The sequence below is a fragment of the Phacochoerus africanus genome, chromosome X (genome assembly GCF_016906955.1).
Source record: "Phacochoerus africanus isolate WHEZ1 chromosome X, ROS_Pafr_v1, whole genome shotgun sequence".
Classification (NCBI taxonomy): domain Eukaryota; kingdom Metazoa; phylum Chordata; class Mammalia; order Artiodactyla; family Suidae; genus Phacochoerus; species Phacochoerus africanus.
The window spans coordinates 116171671-116197276 of NC_062560.1; the positions used below are offsets into that span (position 1 = coordinate 116171671).

The window sequence follows — 25606 nt, forward strand, 5'->3', positions numbered from 1 at the left end:
TTCAAGGCAAATATAGTACCATTTTCCCTCAATGCAATGGTAATTGCATTCCTGGGGTGTGGGGGGGAAATCAATGTGTATCAAAACCATGTAAAAATACTTTATCTGTAAAATGAAGTTAGAATATAGGTGCAGATAATCATAATTTTTCACTCACATGAATGTTGGATGGGGCTTTTGGAAGTTCTTTTCAGTTCTTTTTGTGGCTCTCCCAGTGCATGGCGGGATGTCTGGCGTGCTACCTAGAACCAGTAAGCATCTGCACACTTTTTCGTTATGCCCTCTAGAGGGTGCTGTTCTCCCTGTTGAAAACAACTAGACTAGCTGATGCTCTAGTTGCCTGCCAGCTTGATTCTTTGCTTCCCTGAATATGTTTTTACTTAATGAAACCCATCATGTACTGTGTCTTGAATCAAGAACTCTCGTCCATATTTCTCCTACCTTTGCTTCTTGTGACTTCATTATAAACACCATTAAAGACCTACTTTGTATGATTTTATGAGAATTGCTATGTTTTTATAAAAGATTTTGAAACTCTGGGATATAAAGGTGCAGAATAATTTGTTAACTTTAAATGGATTTAAAAAATTTGTTCCACCTTTTTGTTATCCTTTTTGCACTTCCCATTTGGTCCCAAATGTGCCTTTGGATTTTAAAATAATTTCTTATTTTCTTAGGAAGAAGTAATATGTGTTGTGGATTGTTATTTCCAGCAGATGGCAATGTTTGGTGCAAAAACTGCCTGATTTAGCAACTGCAGATTTCCTAGGCTCTCTTTGTACGTAGAAACCAAACTTCATAGTGCATACTTCAAAGTAGTTCTCCTTTTTTCTTTACATTTAATGCTTTCTTCCAGTGTTATTGAGATATAGTTGATATATAGCACTGTATAGGTTTCAAGTGTACCTCGTAATGATTTGACTTACATACATCATGAAATGCTGACCATAATAAATTTAGTGAACACCCATCATCTCCCATAGATACAAAATTAAAGAAATAGAAAAAAATTTCTTGTAATGGGAGCTCTTAGTGTTTACACACTTCATAGCTTTCATAGGAACATACAGCCGTGTGAATTGGGTTTATCATGTTGTGCATTATATCCCTAGTTCTTACTTATAACTGGAAGTTTGTATTTTTTGACCACCTTCATCGAATTTCTTCTCTCCCCATTCTCCACCTCTGATAACCACAGATTTGATCTCTTTTTTCCTATGAATTTGTTTGTTTTTGAAGTATAGTTGATCTTCAACACTATGTTAGTTCCTGGCACACAACATAGTGATTCGATATTTCTATTCATTTTAAAATGATCACCACGATGTCTAGCTACCATCTGTCACCATACAAAGATGTTACATAATCATTGACGGTATGCCTCACCCCGTACATTTCATACTCGTGATTCATTTATTTTGCAACTGGAAGTTTGTACCTCTTAATTTCTCTCACTTAATTTCACTCCTTTTTAAAAGGCTTGATATCAGGTAACTGGCTTAAGGCAATGGATGGTTTGGTGAAGAAATGCATGTAATTCAAATTTGGACAAATTAAGTCCCAGTTTGCTATAGGAACAATATTTTAATGAAATGGCTAAGGTAAATCCTTTCATCCTTTCATGCAATGACTATTTATCCCTGGATTTATCAGTTCTATAAATTCGGATTTTCTTCAGGTTTAAAAAATTTATTCCCAAACAGCTTCTTAGTACAGGAAAATTGCTAGAATAACACAAAGGACTCCCGTAGTCCCTTTAACCAGACACCCTTCATCTACTCCATCGTGCCCTCTTCTGTGTGTGTCCATTATCATTAGCCTTTCTCTGAATCTTTTGAGAGCTAGATGCTGTCTGATCACCCCTAAAGCCTCCAGAGTGACTTTTCCCTAAAATAAGGTCACTCTCCTACATAACCTAGTGTGCAACTGTGCTAAGCAGCAATCAACATTGGCATTGCATTGCCGGCTCATCCACATCCATCCATTCGAATTTCACCAGCTGGCCAACAGTGTCCCTTTTCCCTCTCTGGTTCATGGTCATATCCAGGAGTCCACATTTAGTTTAGTTTTTGGTCTGTTCTGGTCTGGACCAGTTCTTTAGTCTTTCCTTGTGTTTCATAGTCTTGAAAAATTTGAGGAGTTCCCGTCGTGGCGCAGTGGTTAACGAATCCGACTAGGAACCATGAGGTTGCGGATTCGATCCCTGGCCTTGCTCAGTGGGTGAAGGATCCGGCGTTGCCGTGAGCTGTGGTGTAGGTCGCAGACGCAGCTCGGATTGTGCGTTGCTGGGACTCTGGCGTAGACCGGCAGCTACAGCTCTGATTCGACCCCTAGCCTGGGAACCTCCATATGCCGTGGGTGCGGCCCTAGAAAGGCAAAAAGACCAAAAAAAAAAAAAAATTTGAAGAGCAGAGACCTTACATTCTGTAGGATGACCATCAACCTGCATCTATCTGAGGGTTCTTCATGAACAGGCTCAAGCCATGTATTCTTGGCAGGAATACCACAAAATATCACATCAGTAGGCACATAGTGTCCACCTGACCTTTCATTCATAGCGTTGACCATGATTATCCAGGTCATCAGGTGTCAACTAAAATCCATTGTTGAACTAAAATTCATTTTAATGAAAATCTATCAGTTTTATTCAAAGCAGTGTACATTGGCTTTCTTCATAGCCACGCCCAAATTTCAGGAAAAAATACCTAAAGATACCCAATTTTAAATAATAAGTTGTTTCATGGAGTTTCCTGGAGGCCTAGCTGAGTAAGGATCAGGTGTTGTCACTGCTGTGGCTCAAGTTTGATTCCCAGCCCAGGAACTTCTGCTTGCAATGGGTGAAGGCAAAAAAAAAAAAAAAAGGTAGTAAGTCGGAGTTCGTTTCTGCTGAGCGGTAACAAAACTGACTAGTATCCATGAGAATGTGGGTTTGATCCCTGGCCTTGCTCAATCAGTGGGTTAAGGATCTGGCATTGCCGCCTACAGTGGTGTAGGTCACAGACCTGGTTCGAATATGGCGTTGCTGTGGCTGTGTCATAGGCTGGCAGCTGCAGCTCTGATTCGACCCCTAGTCTGGGAACTTCCATATGCTGCTAAAAAACAAAAACCAAAAAACAAGCAATAAGTCCTTTCAAACATAACTTGGTCAGTCTGTGCCAGTGTAAGAGCATACCATTAATTTGAAGGGTAGTAATATTAATAATTAATGGTTATTAGTTAATAATGCTTATTAATCATTACTAATTAATTGTTATTAATGGTTAACAATATTAGTTTGCTAAGAGCATGCCATTAATTTAAGGGGTAATAATATTAATGGTTGAAATGTTTACTGGGGATTATCATTTAAGATATTCATTTATTGGGGATATTTAATTAATTAATTAATTTATTTTTTGTCTTTTTTTTTTTGCTATTTCTTTGGGCCGCTCCCGCGGCATATGGAGGTTCCCAGGCTAGGGGTCGAATTGGAGCTGTAGCCGCCGGCCTACGCCGGAGCCACAGCAACGTGGGATCCGAGCCGTGTCTGCAACCTACACCACAGCTCACGGCAACGCCGGATCCTTAACCCACTGAGCGAGGCCAGGGACCCAACCCGCAACCTCATGGTTCCTAGTCGGATTCATTAACCACTGCGCCACGATGGGAACTCCTATTTTTTTATTTAATGTGCCCAAAGCATATAGAAGTTCCCGAGCCAGGGATCGAATCCGAACCACAGCAGTGACACCAGGGAACTCCTATTGGGGATATTTTATAAGAAAGCAATTGAAAGGTTACGTCTGATCATGCATCAGAGAAACAGCTGGTGGTTATATTTTCTTATGTTTTATTCACTAGTGAGAAGTACAATACTAAAATCTTTTATAAACTTGTTGGTAAAGCATTTCAAAATAGCATACAAAAATGTAAAATATTAGAATATTTGATAAGAAATAATGACTGAAATTGAATATGGTTTTCTAATGCAACAAAATACACTAATAATAAACCTATTTGCCGGAGGTGGATTTGGTGAGTTGCAGTGAAGCAAGTTGTCTTTTAGTTCAATTTATTTATTTATTTAGTTTTACATTTCATTGGTGTTGACTTACAATGTTGTGTTAGTTTCAAGTGTCCAGCAAAGTGATTCAGTTATGCATATACATACATCCGTTCTTTTTCAGATTCTTTTCCCGTATAGTTTATTACAGACTGTTGAGTTCCGTGTGCTATATGGTAGGTCCTTGTACCTCATCCATCCCAATATGTAGTAGCAAGTATAGGTCCATCCCAACCTCCTAATTCATCCCCCTCCAGTGTTTTCCCTTTGAAAACCACAAATTTGGTTTTGAAATCTTGGAATAGTTCAATTTAAACAATAATATTGATAATACTTGTGTGTGGTGAAGACTTCACACCGTATGGAAAATGTGTAAGTGAAGTTCTCTCTCCCCTTCCTAAGCCCGCCCCCCAATTTCTAGTCTCTCCCTCCCAAAGTATAACCATTATTTTTTCTTTCAGAAAAATGTTTGCCTCTCCAAAACGTATATATATTTGGGGGTGGAGAATAGAATCTTGCTGTACATACTTGTCTTCCTATATACTTTTCACCTCTTTTTTCACTTAATGCTGTTTCATAGACAAGCATCACTTATAGATGCATTTCATTCTTTTTAATGGTTACATAGTATTTCTTAGCATGGATTACCATAGTTTGGTCATGTGCTTTTATGTTTTTGTTTTTAGGAAAACAAACATATCAAGTGGGATTCTAGATGGGATTACATTTTGGAGTCTATGCCTCATACCCACATCCAGTGGCTTAGGTGAGCACTTTATGAAATAAAGAATAAGCAGCTTCATGGAGTTCCTGTTGTGGCTCAGTGGTTAATGAATCTGACCAGCGTCAATGAGGATGCAGTTTCGATCCCTCGCCATGCTCAGTGGGTTAAGGATCAAGTGTTGCTGTGAGCTGTGGTGGAGGTCGCAGATGGAGCTTGCATCCTTTGTTGCTGTGGGTGTGAACTTCCATAGGTCTTGGGTGTGGCCTTAAAAGGCAAAAAAAAAAAAAAAAAAGAATAAGTAGCTTCAGGGCAGGAAATATATATATATACACACACACACACATATATACATATATATTTTAAAAATTATTTTGTCACCAGTGATGTTCTTTTTCTTCCAGTTTTATTGAGATGTAATTGACATACAGCTATGAAGTGATGACCACAGTAGGTTTAATGAACATCCATCATCTATATAGACACAGAATTAAAGAAATTAAACATAAGTTTTCAGAGTTCCCCGTATGGCATGGCTCAGCTGTAACCAGCCCAACTAGTATCCATGCGGACAAGGGCTCGATCCCTGGCCTTGTTCAGTGGGTTAAGGATCTAGCGTTGGGGCGCAGATCCCACGTTGCTGTGGCTGTGGCGTAGGCCTGCAGCTGTGGCTCTGATTCGACCTCTAGCCTGGGAACCTCCATATGCCGTGGGCACAGCCCTAAAAAGACAAAAAAAGTCACCTTGTGATGAACTCTTAGGATTGAGTGTCTTATCGATCTTGGCATGTAATGTAGTGTAGCAAGTATAGCAGTGTAATTACATTAACCATGTTGTACATTACACCCCTAGAACTTATTTATCTTTTTTTTTTTTGGTCTTTTTAGGGCGGTACCCACTGCATATGGAGGTTTCCAGGCTAGGCGTCCAATTGGAGCTGAAGCCAGTGGCCTACACCACAGCCACCGAAATGCGGGATCTGAGCCACGCCTGCGACTTACACCACAGCTCATGGCAATGCCAGATCCTTGACCCACTGAGTGAGGCCAGGGATCGAACCTGTGTCCTCATGGATGCTAGTCGGGTTCATTAACCACCAAGCCACGATGGGGACTCCAAGAACTTATTTATCGTATAACTTCCTTCATCCTAATCCCCCTCCACCCCCTATCAGAGGTGATCTTGGGTGACATTTTTTTCTTCTCTGTGGCTAACTTTTCCTTTTGTTCACCTCTGCATGTACACAAAGAAAAAGAAAAAGGCAAATGTATTCTAAATACACTAATATTTATGCTGAAGGGCAGGAAGAACCCAAGATGTCATAGGGATGTGATGTCTGCATGTAGAGAACAGTGCCTGGTGGGAAGAGACGGGGTAGGGCTGTGGCAGTGGACACTGCAAAAGGTGGAAGGCAAACAGGAGAGAAGCTTTCCTTCGTGGGGTCCAAAAGTCTGAGCAAACGAGAGTGTAGGAAAAGCAGTAGCTGGCCGGGGTAGAGGAAGGTCAGGAAATGCTGAAAGACTGGGAAGAGGGCAGAGAAAGATGGAGAGATTACATGTGAGGAAGCGGAATGGTTTGAGTGGCCATTTATTTATTTATTTTGGGGGGGGCGGGCGAAGGACACAGAAAACAGGCTCTTCCTTGCCCTTTATGACAGGCACACGGGGTCACCGACACCCAGCCCCACGTGTCGTAACGAGCACTCATTTGATCAAGGCAGGTCATAGAGGACTGTGTCGAGGCCACGTCTGTGCGTGAGGGGCCACTCATTCTCCAGGCATATGCTTTTGCCTCCCTCTTAGGAGGCCAGGCACTGGTGGAGGCTCCGGGACACGGTGGCGAATAGAGCAGACAGGCTGCTACTCGCAGGAAGCTTACGTTCCGGGGAGTTCACAGTGAGAGGATGTGATTCCTGAGGAATCTCCAGGAGGCTCAAACCACAGAGAGAGAAGTCCATCTTGACTGTGGAAGGAGCGAATGATTTCCCCGTGACCTTGAGGGATGGAGCAGTTGAGGCCGTGACGCCTGGGGTGTCATGACGTGCTGAGGATGAGAGTCGAATGTTCAGTTAGTAACTCAGGAGATTAATCAGAGAAGCTGATGAAAAACAGGTGAACCTGTATGTGTGTGTGTGTGTGTGTGTGTGTGTATACACGTATACGCATGTATATATAGTCTTCTGTTCCCTGTTATCCTCAGACCCTGGCAAAGTCTTTGTTTTGGGCGGAAGAAGACTGATGAAAGATGTGATGCTCTGAGTATGGTCTTCTGAGGTGATGGTTTTCCTTCTATTGCCATTGCCTTTAAAATGAGAATAGTGGGAGTTCCCGTCATGGCGCAGTGGAAACGAACCCGACTAGGAACCATGAGGTTGCGGGTTCGATCCCTGGCCTCCCTCAGTGGGTTAAGGACCTGGTGTTGCCGTGAGCTGTGGTGTAGGTCGCATTCGTGGCTTGGATCTGGCGTTGCTGTGGCTGGGGCGTAGGCCGGTGGCTATAGCTCTGATTTGACCCCTAGCCTGGGAGCCTCCATATGCTGCAGGTGCGGCCCTAAAAAGACAAAAACAAATAAATAAATAAATAAAATGAGAATAGCGCCTCCTCCTATTTCTGTGCTAATTCCCCCTTCTTCTCTACCTCCATCTCCTCTTCCTTCTCCTCTGCCTCATCATTATTATTATCATGGTGTAGTTTTTCTGGAAAATCTTCTGTGTGAGCAATAGTTCAGGTCCCATTTTGTCACACTTCCCCAGAACTCTCTTTGGATAAAATTTATTTAGGTGGTGTCTTCAAAGGGGTTGTGAAAGGGAAGGGCATTCAGACAGATTGTGGGGCTAATCTCTAGCAGTATCACATGTTTATAATGTAACAATACATGTAGTTTACTTTCTGTCACAAGTTAATTTACTTAATGACATTTAACAGACATTTTAGGTATCTTCATACTGGCATTTTTCTAAAACAGTTCTGGCCTTTTCATAGATTCTGGTGAAACTTTTTCTGTTTGTTTGTTTCCTTTTCTTTTTTAGAGCCGCACTCTTGGCATATGGAGGTTCCCAGGCTAGGGGTTGAATCAGAGCTGTAGCCGCCAGCCTACACCACAGCCACAGCAATGCACGATCGGAATCGTGTCTGTGACTTACACCACAGCTCATGGCAACGCCAGATCCTTAACCTACTGAGCAAGAGCAGGGATCAAACCCACATCTTCATGGATGCTAGTCAGGTTCATTACCACTGAGCCACAACGGGAACTCCCTGGTGAAACTTTTATGATGTGCTGGTTCGGCTGGGTAGTGGGATGGTAGACCGTCTTGATTTTGATTTGGGCATAGTTTTAAAGATTCAATTTGGGAAAACGTATGTAAGAGCTGGTAGGTGAGAGTCCCATGAGGGTCTTACTCTAAAGCTTGATAAAGACTTGGTAAACTTAAAAGCCTTTGGACTGGAGTTCCCATCGTGGCTCAGTGGTTAACGAACCCAACTAGTAATCCATGAGGTTTCGGGTTTGATCCCTGGCCTCCCTCAGTGGGTTAAGGATCCAGTGTTGCTGTGAGCTGCAGTGTAGGATCCAGTGTTGCTGTGGCCGTGGTGTAGGCCGGCAGCTACAGCTCTGATTTGACCCCTAGCCTGGGAACCTCCATGTGCTGCAGGAGCAGCCCTAAAAAACAAACAAACAAACAAACAAACAAAAACCCTTTGGTCCATCACCTAAAAAGTCAGTCAGCCATCAATTTGACCTTGATTCCTGAACTTCTGTTCTCAGTTTCATGTTCTGGAACTAAGTTTGTGTTTCTGGTCTATTCATTTACCCTTGTTTTGTTTTCCTTCCTTTCCTTTCCTTTTCCTTTTTCCTCTCCTCTCCTTTTTGTTCTTTTTTCCCATGTGGGTTATTACAGAATATTGAGTGGATTTCCCTGGGCTACAGCAGGGATTCTATTCTATACGTAGTAGTGTGTATATGCCAATCCCATGCCCCCAATTTATCCCTCTCCCCCACTCTTTCCCCTTTGGTTGTCGTAAGTTTGATTTCAAAATCTGTGCGTTTGTTTCTGTTCTGTGGAAAGGTTCATTTGTGCCATATCTTAGATTCCACATCTAAATGATATCATACGGTATTTGTCTTTCTCTTTCTGACTTATTTCACTTGGTATGAGAATCTCTAGGTCCATCCATGTTGCTGCAAATGGCTGTGATAGAGGTTTAAGTTCATTTAATATGTTGACGTGTTCAGCCTTTGATCCAAGTTTAACCTTAGAAAACGGATCAACGTAATGATAATTCAAATGTCTTTCTTTTTACTGTTCAAATAAGGAACCAGAGATTTAACGTCTCTTTTTCCTTCTTTACATTTTCTAGTATAATGAATTCCTTTGTTATCATTCTCTTCTTATCTGGAATGGTGGCTATGATGATATTAAGGACTCTTCATAGAGATATTATCAGATATAATCAGATGAGTTATTCTGTAAGTAAAAATGTATATGTTTGATTCAGAAAATATTTGAGTGCCTGCTCTGCTCAGTTCTCAATGTTATCTTTCTATTTAGAGTATAACACCTTGAATACAATACACTTTTTTCTGGAATACAAGGCACTTTTGGTGTCTGGTAATTTTTCATATGCTGAATATTGTTGTGTAGAGTGTTGTGTAGATTCCTTAAAAGTATAGGTAAGTTTATTATAGAGTTATTTGCTATCAACTCTTTGGTTATATTCCTTTTCATGTTTCTGAACTTTCAAAATACCATTTTTTAAGATTTTCATTGGAGTTCTCTTGTGGCACAGTGAATTAAGGAGTGGCGTTGTCTCTGCAGTGACTTGGCTGCTCTGGCGCAGGTTCAGTCCCTGGACAGGGAACTTCCATATGCCGTGGATGTGGCAAAATAATAGTAGTAGTAGTAATAATAATAATAATAATAATAATAATTAGGAGTTTCATTAGTTTGGAGCGTGAGGTAAATGTATGAAACTTTGCAAAATACTACAATTTAGGGTAAATTTAGTTTTGTCTAATTTATACTGTTTTTTGACTCTTGTAATCATTTGTGTATTGATGAATTTTTAATTTCTATAGAATTGGTTGAATTTTTTCTCTATGTTAAATCATTTTTTTAAGGTCACACCCACGGCATATGGAAGTTCCCAGGGTAGGGGTCAAATTGGAACTGCAGCTGCCAGTCAGTGTCACAGCCACTGTAACACCGGATCTGAGCCACATCTGTGACCTATACCGCAGCACCTGATCCTTAACCCACTGAGCGAGGCCAGGGATCTAACCTGGATCCTCATGAATGCTAGTTGGATTCTTAACCCCCTAGGCCACAACAGGAACTCCCTTTATGTTAAATCATTTTTCTTTCTTCATGAAATCAAGCCAGTTTATATAATTAACACACTCCCTCCAATGCAAAACTTAGAGTAATCATTTACCTTCTAGAGACCTATCCAAAGTGAGCCACTGGTTTTTGGTTAGTTCATCTTTAGAGGAAAATTCATTTTTTTGTCTTTTTAGGGCTGCACCCATGGCATATGGAGGTTCTCAGGCTTGGGGTCCAATCAGAGCTGTAGCCACCGGCCTACACCACAACCACAGCAACTCGGGATCCGAGCTGTCTTTTCAACCTACACCACAGCTCATGGGAACACTGGATCCTTAACCCACTGAGTGAGGCCAGGGATCGAATCTGAGTCCTCATGGATACTAGTTGGGTTTGTTACCACTGAGCCATGATGGGAACTCCCCAAATTGACTTGTTAGGTATTTCAGATGTCAATGATAATTTCAAAATTCAGTTCTTAAGGTTATGTTTTCCTGAAACCAAGTCTCACTTTGATGAGTTTTTTTTTTTTTTCCTTCACCTTGAGTAAAAGGAAACAGAAGGAAATTTTTTTTTTTAATGTTGCATTCGCGACATATGGAAGGTACCTAGGCAGGGATTGAATCTGAGCTGCAGCTGTGACCTACACTGTAGCTGTGGCAATGCTGGGTCTTTTAACCTAAGCAGGGGATCAAACTTGCTCCTCTGCAGGGACCCGAGCTGCTGCAGTTGGATTCTTAACCCACTGCACCACGGCAGGAACTCCCAAAAGGAAATGTTTATGGGAAAAATGATTTGCTCTTTGTGGAATGACTAGTAGAGTAGGGAGTGGAGAGATGTATTGTTTAGTTTTTATTTAAACAGTGAGATTAAAGGCTAAATCTAATTAATGATTTAAACAGTGAAATTAGAGACTAAACTGAAAACATATCATTTGCCTTATATTGAAAATCAGACCTTTTCATTAAGGAGAAAATGTTAAAAATTAGCTAAGTGGATAACATCTGAGAATTTCCTTGTATGCTGTTTTATAAAAATGTCTTAATAAGGTTGTCTTTACTATAAAGTCCTGTGTGCTTTTGAGGCTATTATTATTATTATTTTTGTCTTTTTGCCATTTCTTGGGCCGCTCCAGCGCATATGAAGGTTCCCAGGCTAGGGGTCGAAACGCAGCTGTAGCCGCCGGCCTACGCCAGAGCCACAGCAACGCAGGATCCGAGCCGCGTCTGTGACCTACACCACAGCTCATGGCAACGCCGGATCCTTAACCCACTGAGCGAGGCCAGGGATCGAACCCTCGACCTCATGGTTCCTAGTCAGATGCATTTCCACTGCGCCACGATGGGAACTCCCTGATATTTCTTTTTTGTGCCTTTAGTTCTGGCCTGTCTTGGTTTCCCTTCCCCTGCCAATCGAAGTCTTTAATGACCTGTGCTGTTTTGTCATGGGTCCTTTTGGGAACCTCTGCTGGATACATGTCTGCTAAAATGTATAAGAGCAAGCATTACAACTCTTTATTTTGCTGGTAAGTTGCTGTGTTTAATGTAGCAATGAAAAAGCTATAAAATTCGAAATTCAAAAATTGCATGGGGAATTTTAGGTGAGCTGTCAAAATGTAATTGTGTCTTGGTTACTATAAAGTCTTTGTAAAGTGGACTAAATCAAGTTGCTCCAGTAACTATTTGGTCCTTTACTTCCTCAGCATCTAGAGGTGTTAAGTGGAAGATAAATTTTTTGCTGACGGCACTGCTGTGTCCTGGGTTAGTATCTCATGTTCTCTTTTCTCTATGCAATTATACTCTTTCTTATACTTTTGGAAAAGTCATTGTCCATGAGAATGAAGAGTAGAAACAAGATGAATGACCACTGTATTTTCTGTGGCTGCAGCATATTCTTTTTCTGGGGCAGCTGCATTATTTTCATCTTTTGGTACCTCTTAACCCTGGTACGAGGAGATGGCAGTGGGGCCGTGGTATTCAATTTTGATCTTTGTTTTGAAGCAGATTTCACAAATGCTCATCTCAGTTATGCATCTTGCCTTGTGTGTCATGTTAGAGTGGTGGCAGTTTTTTTTTTTCTTTTTCTTTTTATGGCCGCGCCTGCAGCTTATGGTAATTCCCCAGCTAGGGGTCGAATTGGAGCTTCAGCTGAGGCCTGCACCACAGCTGCAGCAGCCTGGGATCCCAGCAGCCTCTGCAACCTTTGCTGCAGCTTGCAGCATCGTGGGATCCTTCTTCGTGAGGCCAGAGATTGAACCAACCCATATCCTCACGGATACTACCCAGGTTCTTAATCTGCTGAGCCATGCTGGGCACTGCCATGGTGGCAGTCTCTGCACCACGTTGTTATTCTGCGTGTCCCTGCCTTCAGTGACTGTTTCTTCCTGTCTCACCTAGCTACTGCAGTGTCATTAGTAACTACTGTCCCAAGGCAGAGTCAGGGTCAGGGTGGGAGTGGGGTGGGGCTGCGCAGTGGCTCCTCCGGTCCTTTAGTTATAGAGATGCAGAGTCACCATGTTCAAGGTCACACAGGAAGTCAGTAATGGAGCCCAGGCCATCTGTAACCCAACGCACCCCTTGCATCCCACCCAGTGCTCTTCCCATGATACCCTGCAGATAAAGTGCTGCCTTAGGGTTTTATCTCCAAATTCTTCTTAGTCTGCACGGGCTGCTATAACAAAGTACCGTAGACTAGGTGGCTTAAACAAGAGGCTAGGTGGCTTAAACTAGGTGGCTTAAACTGTGAGAGACCATCTCACAGTTCCAGGGGCTGGGAAGCCCAAGGTCGGAGCATCAGCAGGGTCTGGTCCTGGCGAGAGCCCTCTTCCCAGTTGCTGACGGCCACCGTCTTGCTGTGTCCTCACACGGCAGAGGAAAGGAGAGCGCATGCGCACTCTCTGGTGTGTTTCTTAGAAGGACACTGATGCCATCCCCAACGCCCTACCCTCACGACCTCATCTAAACCTAATCATGGAGTCCCTGGTGACTCAGCCTGTTAAGGATCCGGCATTGTCACTGCTGTGGCTCTGTTTACTTCTGTGGCACAGGTTCTAACCCTGGCTTGGGAACTTCCCCATGCCATGGGGCACCCCCCCCCCAAAAAAAAAACACCTAATTACCCCCTAAAGGCCCCGTTTCCAAATACCATCACATTAGAAAGATTAAGCCTTCAACATATGAATTTAAGGGGACACAATTCAGTCCATAGCATGTTTCATTAAAACAAAATCTTTCCCGGAGTTCCTGTTGTGGCTCAGTGGTTAACGAATCCGACTAAGAACCATGAGGTTGTGGGTTTGATCCCTGGCCTTGCTCGGTGGGTTAAGGATCCGGCATTGCCGTGAGCTGTGGTGTAGGTCACAGACACGGCTCGGATCCCGAGTTGCTGTGGCTCTGGTGTAGGCCGGTGGCTGCGGCTCCGATTCGACCCCTAGCCTGGGAACCTCCATATGCCGCAGGTGTGGCCCTAGAAAAGGCAAAAAAAAAAAAAAAGACAAAACCCCCCCCCACAAGTTCTTTCCCTGATATGTTCTGAAGGGCAGGTTTTTTTTTTTTTTTTTTTTTTAAAGGAGAAAGCATTGGATGATGTCTTAATTGTTATGTGATCCTAGAAGTGTGTCGCGATAGTGGAAGTCTTGTAATGAACGTTATACATGGTAAATTCAGTTACATTATGTACTAATTTGTGACAAAATGAGAGCGAATGCTCTGTGCCTGTATAATGCCATGCAAATGCAATGCAGTGATAGAGGATCGAGTCCCCAGGCTCGTCATCTTTTATCTCCATGCGGCTCGTTTCGTCTAAACTCAAGGGCAAAGGGTGATATCATTGAAAGGACTGAACATTACAAGTTTGCACATCAAACACATGTACCACAGAATCTTTAGCTTATTGAAACTAAGGACAAGGCGTTCCCCTCCCCTGACCACCTCGAATAGAGCCATCTGCCTTTTCTATAGCTCTTTTCAGGGGAACTAGAATGGGTGGTCTTTCCCGAGGTGAATGCTGTAATACATTTTTGTGGGAAAGCAATGTCCTTGACAGTATTTCAGATGTTTGTTGCTTCAAGTTCAAGACTCAGATGAATCCGAAATGGAATAACTTGGGCAACAAAGGACCATGTGCAAACGTCGTTATGCTGGATTGTAATAGAAGGGCTACTGCGTGCAAGAACTCATGAGTAACCATCTACTCTCCTCTCCACTATTGAGTTACTCATTCGACATATTTATTGTGTTTTTTGTTTTGTTTTTGCTTCTTCCTATATTTAATGCATTATGCTAGGCACGGGAGAGGAAATAAATGTAAATCTCCCCTGAAACTGCCTTCGTGGCTTAAGATGAATAATAATGGCCCATTTTTCATCAGACAGATGTTCCATCTTATTGTAAAAAGAAGTTACGTCATTGAAATAGAAAATGTAAAAGAATTAGAATATGCTCTGTCACCAAGCTTGATGAGCCAAATTGAACAATTAATGTCTGAAAAGCATTGGCATTGGCAATGCACTGTGAGTTGTTTTTATCGTGTTTTCTATGGGATCAATTTTGTAGAATGTTTTACACAGAAAAATTTAAAAATTAAAGTAGTAGTCCGTGACACCACGGCTCAGGGCTACACGGACTATGAAATGATACAGTGTCAAATGACAGTTTTGTGAAAATAATTCAGAAACATTTGTTGTGAGCCACACAGGAAGTCCAGTTTTTTTTTTTTTCTTTTAATTTGAAAAGCCACCGTTAACAGCCTGTCTCCTGGGTGGGTTGCTGGGTGGTTGGGGGACAGGAGCGTGAAGGAGACTATTTTATACGTACTTTTCACTGTCTCTCTATGTTTCTTTTTTACTTTTCACATTATATACCTTATGCATGTTTTACCTATTTTTATTCTATTTTATTTTATTTTTGCTTTTTTTAGGGCTGCACCTGTGGCATATGGAGGTTCCCGGGCTAGGGGTCAAATTAGAGCTAAATCTGCCGACCTGCTCCACAGCCACAGCGATGCTGGATGCTTAACCCACTGAGGGGAGCCAGGGATTGAACCTCGTGGATACTAGTCTGGTTCTTTACTGCTGAGCCACAAGAGGAACTCCTACCTATTTTTAAATAATTTCATTATAAACAACAGTAAGAACAACTCATAACCACATGTTGAAGTGGAGAGGTAGCATTAGAGGCTGTCGGCACAGGCTTTAGAGTCTCTCTCACACACACACACACACACACACACACACACACACACACACACACACGCACACACACACACACCCTACAATCTTTACACATTGGGGTTCATTTCCCAGTTCTGCCTCTTTCTAATTAATGAGGCCTTGAGCAGGTTGTGAATAATGCTGCAGTGAACATGGGAGTGCAGCTATCCTTCTGAGATCCTCTTTTCCTCTCCTTTGGATGTATATACCCAGAAGTGGGATTGCTGAATCATGTGGTAATTTTATGTAAACTTTTTTTTGGAAGCTCCATACTGTTTTCCATAGTGCCTGTACCAATTTAGAGTCCCACTAGCAGTGCACAAAGGTTCCTTCTTCTCCACATTCTTGCCAACACTTGTTATCTGCTGTCTTTTTGGTGATGGACATTCTCATAGGTGTGAGGCGATATCTCATTGCAGTTTTGATTTGCATGTCCCTGATGACTAGTGATATAGAGGACCTTTTCATGGTCTGTCCTTTCTCCATTGAGTATTCTTGGCTCTCTTGTCAAATATTAGTTGACCATAGATGCAGGGCTTTATTTCTGGGCTCTTGATCCTGTTCTATAGGTCTGTATCTAGTTTTATATCAGCCCCATACTATTTTGATTACTGTAGCTTTGTAGTGTAGTTTGAAATCAGGACACGTGACACCTCCAGCTTTATTTTTCTATCTCAAGATTGCTTTGGCTATTTGGGGTCTTTTTTAGTTCCATGTAAATTTTAGGGTAGCTTTTTCTATCTCTGAAAAATATCATTGGGATTTCTCAGCTGCTAATCTACTGATCTAATTTCTGTCTCTATGGACTTGCCTATTCTGGACATTGCATATAAATGGAATCATAAAAAAATATGACCTCTTGTGTCTGATGTCTTTCACTTAGAATAATGTTTTCAGAGTTCATCCATGTTATAGCGTGTATCACTACTTAGTTCCTTTTATGATTGAGCAATATTCCATCGTATGAATATACCACTTTTTATCTATTTATTGGTTGATGGACATTTGGGCTGTATTCACCTTTTGGATAATATGAATAATGTTGCTGTGAACATTTGTATGTGATGTTTTGAGTGAACGTATGCTTCCATTTCTACTGGCTAGATACTAGGTGTATACCTGGGAATGGAATGGCTGGGTCATACGATCGCTGTGCTTACTATTTTGAGAGACTGCCTGCCTGTTTTCAAAAGTTGTTGTACCATTTTACATTCCCACCAGCAATGTAGGAGGGGTCTAGTTTCTCCACAGGCTTGCCAGCACTTGACATCATCTCTGTTTTTGATTATTTATCATCCTAATTGTTACAAAGTGGTATTTTATTGCATATTTAATTTCATATTTAATTTACATGTTTTAATGAGTAACGATATTGAGCATCTTTTCATGTGCTTATTGGTTATTTGCCTATCTTCTTTAGAAATATGTCTATTCAAATCCTTTGCCCATTTCTAAATTGGACTATTTTTCTTTTTATTGCTGAGTTGTAAGAAATATAAGAGTTCCTCATATATTCTGGTTACTAGATGCTTATCAGATATATGATTTATAAATATTTTCTTCCATTCTGTGACTTGTTATCTCAGTTTCTTGGTGGTATTCTTTGAAGTGCAAAAGTTTAATTTTTTTTTTTTTGATCTTTTTAGGGCCGCACCCGAAGCATATGGAGGTTCCCAGGCTAGGAGTCGAGTTAGAGTTGTAGATGCCGGCCTATGCCACAGCCACAGCAATGCCAGATCTGAGCCATGTCTGCCACCTACACCACAGCTCATGGCAATGCCAGATCCTTAACCCACTGAGCAAGAACAGGGATCGAACCTGCGTCTTCATGGATACTAGTCTGAGTCATTTCCACTGAGCCAGGACAGGAACTCCTCATTTCTGTATCCTTCTCACTGTGTAACTGGGTGTCTTATATGAAGTATTAAATGTCTTATAAGGAGTAAGTGCTCAGTAAATGATTAAATCGTGTCAGTAATTTAAAATGCAAAACAGATTCAGTTTCCTAGTTCCCTTAGTAGAACTGAATGCAGTTTAAAAGCCATAAACCAGACAAGATACACAGAACATATTTCTCTCAAGTGGTTTAGAGGCTCTCGTAGGTAGATGAGAGAATCCTAAGGTCCTGGGATTCTTGTGTCTCGGAGTGTGCTAAGTGCAGAGAGAATTTCAGTGCCTCATGGTATGTAAATGGACAATGTAAAAATGGATTTGAATCTAAGTGGAGAAGTGGTTAAGCTAATGAGCATATGCTCCCTAAGAGAAACCAAAGAAAGTAAAATTATTAAATGATGTCCTTCTCCTGCATGGAACCCCAAAAGTGGTAGGTGCGAAAGGGAAGAGTCAGCACAGGTCGATGGGCGTGTACCCAGCCTTTATAATTGGAAGAAGAAAGTATGAATTCCAGCAGTCCATATTAGCTAAATGACTGTGGATAAGTCCTGTAACCTTTCTGATTGTCCATTTCCTTGCCTGGAATGCTTGTGTAAGCGAGTCGTTTAGAGAAGTAACTGAACTAATGGAGTGTGACATTGTTTTGTAGGCTACAGAGCATATTTGGTCACGTTTTTCTTCTGTGGTCCTATGTTCTGGGTCTGTCATCTGCCATAGTATTTCCTGTGTGTAATTTATTTGTTTATCTCCGTCCCCCACTAGGCAGCTCTTTTGGAGCAGGGATTTTGGTTTTATTTATCTTGGAACACCAGGACCTAACGCATAGGTACTCAATAAATGTTTGATGAATGTGTGAATAAATGTTTTGAGTAGAAGATGAACCCAGGTGACCTCTTAAGTTTTCTTTTAGTTTTGCTGTTTAAGATTCCATGAAAAGGCCTAGAAATAATTAGAGATTGACAAAGGAAGAAATATTTGGAATATAAAAACATGAAATTGAAGGACAGTTACAGAATCGTTAAATACATATTAACATTCTAGAGTGTACTTTCAAAAGGGAAATTGTTGAGACGGGTTAATTGAGTTTATGTACAAGAGGGGAGGTTATGATTTGCCAAGTGAGAAGTAATGTTTCTGGCCATGGAGTGATAACAGCTGAAATGATCCTCTCAAAAGCTAGGAAATATGGCAGAGGAATATCGTGGCTAAACAAATTCATTAGAGCAGAAAGTTATTAAAAAACATTTTAAGAGGTATGGTTAAATCATGGGAAACTAGACTCCCTTATTGAGATGCCAGAAGCTGATGAGACGTAAGGTGGAGGTTTTGTTGTTTTGCATATGTTGTTTGAAAACAGTCAAAGCTATATTTCCAATAGGAGCAAATTATGAGCCTTTGAAGAGCAGAATAGATATGCCTACTGGAAAAGGTGTTAACAGACAGAAGAGGCCATAAACACAGGGGAAAGGGTGAAGTGGAAGGAGTAAAATGAAAGAACAAATGGCTGAAGTTGGTTTAGAAAGGACCAAATTGGACTTCCCGTCATGGCTCACAGAAACAAATCCATAAGGACGAAGGTTCGATCCCTGGCCTTGCTCTGTGGGTTAAGGATCCGGCGTAGCCGTGAACTGTGGTGCCGGTCGCAGATGCAGCTCGGATCTGGCGTTGCAGTGGCTGTGGCGTAGACCGGCAGCTGCAGCTCCTATTCAACCCCTAGCCTGGGAACTTCCATATGCCACGGGTGCGGCCCTAAAAAGAAGAAAAGAAAAAAAGAAAAGAATAAAAAGGAAAAAGAGCATAGATGGCAAACATGAAAGCAACTTTAAAATTGTAGAATGTGGAGTTCCCGTCGTGGCACAGCGGAAACGAATCCGACTAGGGACCATGAGGTTGCGGGTTCGATCCCTGGCCTCACCCAGTGGGTTAAGGATCCGGCGTTGCCATGAGTTGCGGTGTGGGTCGCAGACGCGGCTTGGATCTGGCATTGCTGTGGCTGTGGCGAAGGCCGGCGGCTACAGCTCCGATTAGACTCCTAGCCTGGGAACCTCCATATGCCGCGGGTGTGGCCCTAAAAAGACAAAAGACAAAAAAAAAAAAAACCCACTAAAATTCTAGAATGGGAATGGACCTTGAAAGAATTTACAACTGAAGAACAAAAGCAGAACTTCTCTAAATAGTAGACCTCAAAACCTAACCTGGTGCGTCCTGAAGTGGCTGGTAGCATATTCCCAGTCTCCGATTTTTGACACAGTGTTCAGGGGAGGAGAAGGTGGATGCGGTTGGTTGGATTGGTTCCTGCTGTAGAGGCTGTATTACGGCGCAGTGGAATGGAGAAAGCTTGCTCTTAGGAGAAAATCACATCCATCTGAGTAAGAATCCCTGCTCTACCTCTTATCCACTAGCTGTTCAGTCCTCAGCAAATTACCGAATGTCCCTAAAAGACATTCAGAAAGAACTCTTGTCTGTTCACGTAACTTCTGTTTTTCATGTACCTGGCTTGGCTGATCATCTAATTTTCCTTTTTGTTCACCTGTTCATTTCTTATTTATTTATTTAGTTTTGCTTTTTTTGGGGAGCCGCACCCGTGGCATATGGAAGTTCCCAGGCTAGGGGTCATCAGAGCTGTAGCTTCCGGCCTCCTCTACAGCCACAGCAACACTGGATCCTTTATCCATTGAGTGAGGCTGGGGATTGAAGTCACATCCTCAGACACTATGCTGGGTTCTCAACCCACTGAGCCACAACAGAAACTCCCCTCTTGTCATGTATTTTTTTTGTCTATCTTTTTGTCCTTTTAGGGCCACACCTGCGACATATGGAGGTTCCCAGGCTAGGAGTCTAATCGGAGCTGTAGCCACTGGCCTACGCCAGAGCCCCAGCACACAAGATCCCAGCCATGTCCGTGACCTACACCACAGCTCACGGCCACGCTGGACCCTTAACCCACTGAGCGAGGCCAGGGATCAAACCCACAACCTCATGGCTTCTAGTCGGATTTGTTTCTGCTGCGCCACGACGGGAACTTCCATATTTTTAATTACAAAGGACTCTTTTCTCAAAATCCTTTACAATTGCCTCTTCTTGTCTCCTGGTTCCAGTGTCTCCTCTAATTTCCCTGAGGATCATAGATTTTTCTTTGGTAAAGTTTTCTTCTGAATTTCAGGTGTCTTCTCTAAGGGACTGCCCCCCGTCTTCTGTTAGGGTCCAGAAGGGGGGTTCTTTGGCTCTGCGGAGTTAGGGGGGGAATCTGCCGCTCTATCAGTATCTTAGGCTGACTTTCAACCAGACCTGGTTTTCGCCTCTGCTTCACCCCTACTTAAGACCCACCTGGCACTACAAATTCCTGGGCCTTTTGGAGCTCTGTGGCAAAAACCGATTTGCTTCTCGGCTTTCCTTACTGACAACTTCGCATACAGGTTCCCATTTCTACTAATTCAGTTACTATTTGTCTGCTCTCTGGTTTCCAAAATTTGCTGTCTTCTCTCCTGTATCCCCCATTCATGTGTATTTGTGCCTTTAAACAATTTCTTTAGGGAGTTTCCATCGTGGCTCAGTGGGTTAAGTACCCGACTGGTATCCATGAGGATGTGGGTTTGATCCCTGGCCTTGCTCAGTGGGTTAAGGATCTGGTGTTGCCGTGAGCTGCAGCGTAGGTTGCAGATGTGGTTCGGATCTTGTGTTGCTGTGCCTGTGGCATGGGCCAGAAGCTGTGGCTTCGATTCCACCCCTAGCCTGGAAGTCAGATAAGCAACAGGAGTATATAGTCAAAGGAAGAAAGTCAAGATAGCATCCAAGAAATGGGGCCATTCAGTTTATAGATTTGAAGTTAGCATATTCCATGTATAGGGAAAAGGAGCAGTATACCGAAGAGACTAAATGAGGTCACCCTGCAAAAGGGTTGTGTAAAGATATAGCAGGAGTTTGCAGGGGAGAAATTAAACAAGACAAAACAGGAGCTGGAGTTCCCCAGGGAACAGAAAAAAGAATAATTTCTGAAAACTATTGACAGATTTTCAGAGACAAATGATTGTCTAGTTATATGAGACAAATTATTAAATTTTAAGAGAGAACTTTTTGACATCATATATTATTTCATGTTGGAATCGTTACTGGTAAATTTTGTTCAGTCTCTCCCTTGAAATTTATAAGAAAGGATGAACAGGAGTTCCATAGTGGGTCAGCGGGTTAAGGTTCCAGCATTGTCATTGCAGTGGCACAGGATTGATCCCTGGCCTAGGAACTTCCGGGATCGGCCACAGGCAGTGGGCGTGGCCAAAGAAAAACAAAGAAGGGATGAACATTTTTATTGTTTAGCTCTCGAGGCCTTGGGCTGTGGCTCGTCTCTCAAGTACGTGCTGTACGTGTAAAACACACCTGGTTTTCAGACACTTAGAACAGCAACAGCAAGAAAAGGACTATAAGAGAGCTGATTAATACTATGGCGATTACAAATTTATTTATTTATTTATTTATTTTTGTCTTTTTTTTTTGCCATTTCTTGGGCCGCTCCTGCGGCATATGGAGGTTCCCAGGCTAGGGGTCGAATCGGAGCTGTAGCCACCGGCCTACGCCAGGGCCACAGCAACGCGGGATCCGAGCCGCGTCTGCAACCTACACCACAGCTCACGGCAACGCCAGATCGTTAACCCACTGAGCAAGGGCAGGGACCGAACCCGAAACCTCATGGTTCCTAGTCGGATTCGTTAACCACTGCGCCACGACGGGAACTCCATCGATTACAAATTTAAATGATAATATGTGGACATGTTAGATCATTAGATCTAGTAAAATATATTAGTAAATTAATTTCACTTTTTCTTACTTTTGAAAATGCTCCTACTAAAAAGCTTAACACTGCATTTGTGGTTTGTGTTATAGTATTTGCATCACACAGCACTGGTCTAGCCTCTGCCCATGTAACTGCCTTTGGAAGTGTTCAGATTCAAGATGCTGTATTGTGATGATATCTGAATAAATTTACTTCAAGTTTATTTCTTTCTGATTTTCTCTTGATTTATTTTCGAGCAGGTTAGGTATCCAGTTCGCACAAACCAGATTCCACGTCAGATTCCTCAACAGATTTTCTCTAGAAAATGACTTTTGGCATTATAATCAGTGGCATTTTCCCTTTTGGCTGTATTTTTATTCAACTCTTTTTCCTCTGAACAGTGTTTGGTGAGTATTATATCTTCGTAATCTCAAGAATATTAATTGTTAATAAACCAGTTTTCCTCTGTGCTAAGGTTAAATTCTGGTATGGCAAAACTTCATTGCTACCATGTTTTATCCAAGAAATAAATGGCAATCTGACTCGAGGGAATTTCCTAGGGAACTAAGACCTAATGCACCAAATTTTAAAGCCACTTTTTGATGGAATGTCTATAAAGGTTTCCTTTTTTTTTTTTTTTGTCTTTTTGCTATTTCTTTGGGCCGCTCCCGCGGCATATGGAGGTTCCCAGGTAGGGGTCCAATCGGAGCCGTAGCCACCGGCCTACGCCAGAGCCACAGCAACGCGGGATCCGAGCCTCGTCTGCAACCTACACCACAGCTCACGGCAACGCCGGATCCTTAACCCACTGAGCAAGGGCAGGGACCGAACCCGCAACCTCATGGTTCCTAGTCGGATTCGTTAACCACTGCGCCACGATGGGAACTCCAAGGTTTCCTTTTTTAAAAAAATTAATAGCCTCTTGGGAGTTCTTGTTGTGGCTCAGCAGGTTACAAACCTGACTAGTATCCATGAGGATGTGGGTTTGATCCCTGGCCTCACTCAGTGGGTTAAAGGATTTGGCATTGCCGTGAGCTGTGGTGTAGGTTGAAGATGCGGCTCGGATCTGGCATTCATTGCTGTGGCTGTGGTGTAGACCCACAGCTGCAGCTCCGATTCAACCCCTAGCCTGGGAACTTCCATATGCTGCGGGTTCAGCCATAAAAAAGAAAGGAAGGAAGGAAGGAGGAAAGAAAGGAAGAAAGAAATGCGTCGTGTGAAGTAAGAATCAGTGCTCTCTGATTAAAGTGCCTCGGCTTTAGTGCCCCTGCCTTGTGACAGCTATTTCAGTTGCTTCAAGTGCCTTTTTTCTTACTTCCTGATTCTTGATGGCATTTTGGTTTCGAGAGCTGGCCAAGTAGGCTGTTACTGTGGAGGGATTTTGGGAGTTGGGGCAAAGGCACCAAAAATACAATAGAATGCAGTCATCAAATGTGTGTGCTTATAACAATTTTGTCCCAAAGGGATCCTCTAGACAAAACTTTTAAGTCCTCAGAAGTTAGGCTTAGTCACACACATTGATTGCTCACCTTTTAAACAGCTTTCTGTAAAAGCTGTTTGAAGATAAACAATAAAAATCTGTTACCTTGTCAGCAACTAAAAAACATGCTGCAAAATAGATTATAGTAACCAAACTTTCCATACGATTTTGATAGGAAAGTAATTTTAAAGCGAAAACTGAAAGATTCTTTAGACAAATTAATTTTTGTTTCAATTAGAAACCACATGCTTGTTGTGTACAACTTTGTATATACTTTTTAACCATAGAAATGATTCTTGGCAACCTCTGTCCTTTGTCCTCGCACCCACGTGAGACTTGAGACTTGAGATTTTATTTTATTTTTTAATGATTTTTATTTTTTCCATTATAGCTGGTTTACAGTGTTCTGTCCGTTTTCTACTGTACAGCATGGTGACCCAGCCACACACTCATGTATACGTTCTCTTTCTCACACCATCCTCCACCAGGCTCCATCACAAGTGACTGGATATAGTTTCCTGTGCTACACAGCAGGATCTCATTGCCTATCCAGTCCAAAGGCAATAGTCTGCATCTATTAACCCGGAACCCCCAGTCCATCCCACTCCCTCCCCCTTGGCAGCCACAAGTCTGTTCTCCAAGTCCATGAGTTTCTTTTCTGTGGAAGGTTCATTTGTGCTGTATATTAGATTCCAGATATAAGTGATATCATCTGGTATTTGTCTTTCTCTTTCTGACTCACTTCACTTAACATGAGAGTCTCTAGTTCCATCCATGTTGCTGCAAATGGCATTATTTTTCTCTTTTTGATGGCGGAGTAGTATTCCATTGCACATATATACCACATCTTCTTAATCCATTCATCCGTTGATGGACATTTAGGTTGTTTCCATGTCTTGGCTATTGTGAATAGTGCTGCAGTGAACATACAGGTGCATGTGTCTTTTTTAAGGGAAATTTTGTCTGGATATATGCCCAAGAATGGGCTTGCTGGATCATATGGCAGTTCTATATTTAGTTTTCTGGGAGTTCCCATCGTGGCACAGGTGGTTAACGAATCCGACTAGGAACCATGAGGTTGCGGGTTTGATCCCTGGCCTTGCTCAGTGGGTTGAGGATCTGGCTTTGCTGTGACCTGTGGTGTAGGTTGCAGACGCGGCTTGGAGCCCCAATTGCTGTGGCTCTGGCGTAGGCCGGTGGCTACAGCTCCGATTCGACCCCTAGCCTGGGAATCTCCATATGCTGAGGGAGCGGCCCTAGAAAAGGCAAAAAGACAAAAGAAAAAAAAATATATGTATATATATTTAGTTTTCTGAGGAATCTCCATAGTATTCTTTCTCTTTCTTTCTTTCTTTCTTTCTTTCTTTCTTTCTTTCTTTCTTTCTTTCTTTTTTTCTTTTAATTACTCAAATGAATTTATCACATCTGTAGTTGTATAATGCTCATAACAATCTGATTTCACAGGATTTCCATCTCACAGCCAAGCATATCCCCCTACCCCCCAAACTGTCTCCTCCGGAGACCATAAGTTTTTCAATGTCTGTGAGTCAGCATTTGTTCTGCAAAGAAGTTCAGTCTGTCCTTTTTTCAGATTCCATTTGTCAGTGAAAGCATTGGATGTTGGTGTCTCATTGTATGGCTGACTTCACTTAGCATGATAGTTTCTAGGTCCATCCAGCATGATAGTTTCTAGGTCCATCCATATTGCTAAGAATGCCGGTATTTTGTTCTTTTTGATGGCTGAGTAATATTCCATTGTGTATATGTACCACATCTTCTGGATCCACTCCTCTGTCGATGGACATTTAGGTTGTTTCCATGTCTTGGCTATTGCACATAGTGCTGCAGTGAACATCGGAGTACATGTGTCTTTGCGAGTCGTGGTTTTCTCTGGATAGATGCCCAGGAGTGGGATTGCTGGATCCAATGGTAGTTCTATGTTTAGTTTTCTGAGGAATCTCCATACTGCTTTCCACAGTGGTTGCACCAATATACCATCCCACCAACAGTGTACTAGGCTTCCTTTTTCCACACACCCTCTCCAGCACTTATTGTTTGTAGACTTTTGGATGATGGCCATTCTGGCTGGTGTAAGGTGGTACCTCAGAGTGGTTTCGATTTGGATTTCTCTAATCATGAGTGACGCTGAACATCTTTTCATGTGTTTCTCGGC

General features: G+C 42.2%; 1 pseudogene; it reads left to right on the forward strand.

The window, feature by feature from the left end:
- Window positions 1–22355, forward strand: part of LOC125118128 (transmembrane 9 superfamily member 2-like) — a 65012-nt pseudogene extending 42657 nt beyond the window's left edge.
- Window positions 22356–25606: the final 3251 nt, after the last annotated feature.